The sequence below is a fragment of the Mandrillus leucophaeus genome, unplaced genomic scaffold (genome assembly GCF_000951045.1).
Source record: "Mandrillus leucophaeus isolate KB7577 unplaced genomic scaffold, Mleu.le_1.0 Scaffold18, whole genome shotgun sequence".
In the NCBI taxonomy this organism is placed as follows: Eukaryota; Metazoa; Chordata; class Mammalia; order Primates; family Cercopithecidae; genus Mandrillus; species Mandrillus leucophaeus.
The window spans coordinates 1,954,483-1,959,500 of NW_012101809.1; positions in this window are offsets into that span (position 1 = coordinate 1,954,483).

Consider the following 5,018-nt stretch of genomic DNA (forward strand, 5'->3'; position numbering starts at 1 on the left):
TTCACTGTGTTAGCCAGGATGGTCTCGATCTCCTGACTTCGTGATCCGCCCGTCTCGGCCTCCCAAAGTGCTGGAATTACAGGCTTGAGCCACCACGCCCGGCCCCGAGTAGTTGGTATTACAGGCATGTGCCACCACACCCAGCTAATTTTTGTATTTTTTAAGTAGAGACAGGGTTCCACCATGTTGGCCAGGCTAGTCTGGAACTCCTGGCCTCAAGTGATCTGCCCACCTTGGCCTCCCAAAGTGCTGGGATTACAGGCGTGAGCTATGATGCCCGGACAGTTTATTTCAAACGATGTCAGGTGCTAAATAGGATTTACACGTCACATAGAACCAGAGTTTGTTGAAATTCTTTTCCACTACCCCACATGTGGGGGCAGGGCAGACATAGGGAGGATCGCAGACATATGTGAGTGGCCATGAGCACACTGGCAGGAGCAGGCCTGGGGAACAGGAACCCCGGGAGACATCCAGTCAAAGCGTGTCTAAGAAGGTAGCAGAGCAAGCCCATGGGGTGGCCTTCTGTGATTTGAAAGCAGGAAGAGGCCCTCGCTCTGTGCTGCCCTGCTGCCAGCCCTGAGATGCTGGCATTTTGGCACCTACCTCTCCCCTCCCTCTGTAAAGTCCATCCATTCCCATGGCTTCAGATCTCACCTCTCCACAGGGAGCTGTGAGCCACACAAGGGAAAGGTGCAGTCTGTCTCATTCACTGTTGAATCCTCAGCCCAATCTATTATAGATATCCAGTAGATATTTTTCAACTAATACAAAGAAGCGAACAAATCTACACCCTCCAGCTCCAGACCTGTATATTCCACTGTCAACTAAACTTTTCCACTTGGACGTTTCCATCTTACACTTAACATGTCCCAAAGCAAACGCATTCCTGCCCGCATGCCCACCTGAATCCCGCTCCTCTACTTGGTCTCCTGTTTTAGTGAATGGCACCACCAGCCACACAACTGACCAAGCCCAAGGCCTGGGCTTCATTCTCAGCCCTTCCTTCTCTACCACCCCTACCCCCACATCACAGCAGTCTCAACTCCCATTCATTCTGCCTGCCCACTGTTTCTCCTCTTTCCTCTCCCACTACACCATCCCTGCCACCACCTCTCATGCTCTCTCAGTGATTTCCCGGCTGGTCTCTCTGCTTTGGGTCTCCACCACTTCCAATCCATCCTCCAGAAATGTTCTGAAGTGGAAAATAGGAACACATCACTCATCTACTTACTACCCTCACAGGCTCATCATTCCTTATAAAGCAAAGGTCAGCTCCTCACCTAGCCCACGGGACCCCAGACTTCAGCCACAGCTGACTTCTTACAACAACCAGATGTCCCAGATTCATGTTAGGGTGCCTTGTTCCCTGCCCATCTGGAATGCCCTTCTCCAAACTCCACTGGACCCCAGCTTCCTCCCACCCCCAACCACCCCATCATCTTTCAAGACTTCCTGAAATTTTTTTTAAAAGTTCTGTTTTATTTTTGTTTACCTTTGAGCTTTTCTGTGCCTTCTATACATTCTGCATGGAGCAAATATTACTTTTGTAACTAGAAAAAGAAAACGTTTCTAAAGTTGCTGAGAACCCCCTTCTCTCTAAAGCTTCTCTCCAGGCTTCCATATCCCTACCCATAGAATTCTCCTTCCTTTGGGCCTCATTGGGACTTCTCTTCCACCTGCTGGAACACCAGTAGCCTGATATGTTTGCATACTTGTCTCCCTTACACGGTGAAGCCCTGGAGGGCAGAGTCAATGGGTGTCCTCCTGATCTTGGCTGGCACAGTGTCAGGCTTATCAGATTTGCCCCATGCTTGTTGAACAAGTGAATGGCCAAGCAGCCTGAGAGAGAGCTGAGAGTTTGGTCAAACCACAGGGAGATGGTGGTTCACACCTATAATCCCAACACTTTGGGAGGCCGAGGCGGGCAGATCATCTGAGGTCAGGAGATTGAGACCAGCCTGGCCAATAGGGTGAAACCCTGTCTCTACTAAAAATTCAAAAACTTAGCTGGGTGTGGTGGCAGGCGCCTGTAATCCCAGCTACTTGGGAGGCGGAGGCAGGAGAATCGCTTGAACCCAGGAGGTGGAGGTTGCAGTGAGCAGAGATGGCGCCACTGCACTCCAGCCTGGGTGACAGAGCAAGACTCCGTCTCAAAACAAACAAACAAACACTACGACATCCTATGGGAGTCCGAGTGTTGAGGGCACAATCTGCGGGAAGTAGAGAGCAACCAGCAGGGCCAGCCCTGCCACAGGGCCTGGTAACATTCCTGAAGAATCCTGCTGGATTGGGGAAGATGGTAATAGAACTTCCCATGTGGAGAGGGTCAGCATAGGTCCCCAGTCCAGCCCAGCCCTGGTCTCCACCTTCAGAGATCCTCAGAGGCACAAGGAGAAAAAAGCAGTGGGAGGGAGAAGCAGAGATGTGGGAGAAAGGCAGAGACAGAACGAGTGGCAGAGGGAAGGAGTCCCTTATGAAGTCACAGGGAGACAGTGGCAGAGACTCCGGAAGGGCAGATGGGTGGCAAGCCCCTCAGCACAGCCCAGGAGCCTCCATGCACACAAAGCCCGTGCTGGGGTTGGGGGATGGGGTCCTGGGGATTGGGGAGAGGACAGCAGGTTCCTAACCCTCTGCAGGTGCCAGCCCCCATCCTGGGCCGGCTCCCCACCCCTTTCTGGAGCCAGCGGGCGGCACCCAGCAGGGGGCAGATGAGGCTTCGACATGAGTGATGGGTGCCAATTTAGGCCCAGATTTGCAACACTTGTGGGGTCTGGCACAGCTCTGAGACCAGGAGGAGGAGTGGGCAGGCCATAAACAGGCTGGACTGGCAGTGGGGAAGCGGGGAGATCTCTGCAGGGAAGAGCCAGACTCTTTTCTCTGAGTGCCCAGCAGAGGCCAGGTGAATGGCGATTGGGAACCACAGCCAGAGAATTAAGAGGGGGCACTCTGCACAGGGCTTGACTTGTTTGCAGAGAGTGCAGGGCGAGTCCCCTGAAGGGCCTGGACACAAACACACACACACACACACACACACACACACACACGTCATTCCCCCGTCCGGCATTCACACCCAGAACAAACCTCTGTGAGGCACGTACTTAGCACACTGCTGGAACGCCTACTGCGCGCCACAGTGTGTCAGAAGCACACATCCACTCAGTCACACCACAACAATCTCAGTCCACCAACACTCATTCACCTCATCCCAGTCGCTCAGAGTGAAAGTCAGGCAATTTGCACAGACAGAACTCATCACACAAGGCACCTCTTGGTCTCCCAGACGTCCTCGCACATACGCACAAGCAGGCAGGCGTACATGGATGCACATATGTGTGCACACACAAATTGTTAAATTTGGCAGAAGTGATGGGGATAGCTCCAGGGGTCTGGGTCTTGGTTTTGAAGAGAGAAAAAGACAGTGTCAGGTCACTGGGCTCATGGAGGCAGATCTGGGCCACAGCCCTAGCAGAGTCCAGTGAGGTCAGCCATAGGGTCCAGGTCCCTTGGGGACAGTCCTGTCCATCCTGGCTGATTCGGCCCCACCTACACTGTCTCCAGATGCCCTCCTCCGCCCTGCCAGGGTCCAGTCGCCTTCAGTCCCTGCAGTTACCCCCTCCCTGGGCCCCCTCCTGTCAGCTCATTCTCTTTCCATCTGCATCACTTCTCCTCTCCCCACCGACCCCCACCATCCCCGCCCCCCCAGCCTCGGTGATAAAAGAGCCAGATTGGAGCGGGTGCCACGCAGCTTCATTCCCCACCATATGGGCCCAAAAGCCAAATCGTCAGCTAAGCGATTAAATCAAGTATGTCGAACAAAATGTTATGAACTGACATTATGGGTATATAATTTTATGCCATTTGTTGCCATCTGTTTATCTAAACAGCCCCCATTCCACACAGACATACAGACTCACACCTTCCCTCCCACCCCCACCCGTCAGGATCCCCCCACCCCCAAACAGGGCCAGAGGTCAGGGACAAGAAGATGTGTGCCAGGTAGTTGAAGAACCAGGGGCTCCAGGGTTCTTGGGAACTGGAAGGAACTGGGGGGCCAGTAGTCCCAGAGAGCTAAGGAATAGGAGAGTGGGGGTCAAAACTGCTCATTGGCCTGAAAGGGGACAAGACCCTTGGGGAGCAGGAGGTTAGGGAACCAGGAGTCCCAGGCATAAAGACTGTAGCCAGGGCCATGGCACAGGGCCATGGACCAGGGCCAGGAGAGCCTCGCTGGCAAGCCTCCAGCCTGGCACGTGGCACGTGTGTGTGAGTGTGTGTGCAGGGCAGGCACAAGAGCCACAGCTGTGCACATCACAGAAAGCTGTAGGAGCTTGCTCTCCCTCTGCCCCTGTCTGTCCTGGGAGCCCAAGGCTCTCAGAGCCTGATAGGAGGGCTGGCTCCTCTCAGGACCCCAGGCACAGGTCAGGGGGCCAGAGGCTTAGACCATTGTCACTCATGTCTCCTCAAAATACGGTCACAGGGCAGGTGCCCCATCAAGCCCAGAGGATAGGGAGCCCCTATCCCTACACCCCTCCAACCCCAAACAGCTTTGGAGTCTGAAATAGCCCCCTTAACACCAGGCCTGGGCTTCTGTGAGCTTAAGTGTGAGCCCCCAGCCACAGACGTGTGACCATCCCACCCTCTTGGGCCTCTCTGCTGCCTGGCCCGACCTGTGTCTGTCCATGCCTGTGGTCTCTCTGTCTGACCTCCCCTATCTACCCCCTCTTCCATGGTAAGTGTCTCTGTGTGTCTCTCTCACCTCAGCCTCTTTCTTTCTGTCTCTGGCTCCGTTTTGGCCTCTGACTCTCCTGGAGGTGCAGGCTTGGGCCTCAAAGATGTCCAGCCAGAGGGATAGTGACTCCACAGAGGAGTACAGAGGTGGGAAGTGGGTTGGAGGAAGTGGGCCAGAAACAGAGCAGAGCAAAACGTGACACACAAGGACTCAGATGGTGGACAGTCAGGTGACCCTGGGGCATTGGAAGCTTTGGGGCTACTCCAGGAGCTGGAAGGAGTGTGGCCTG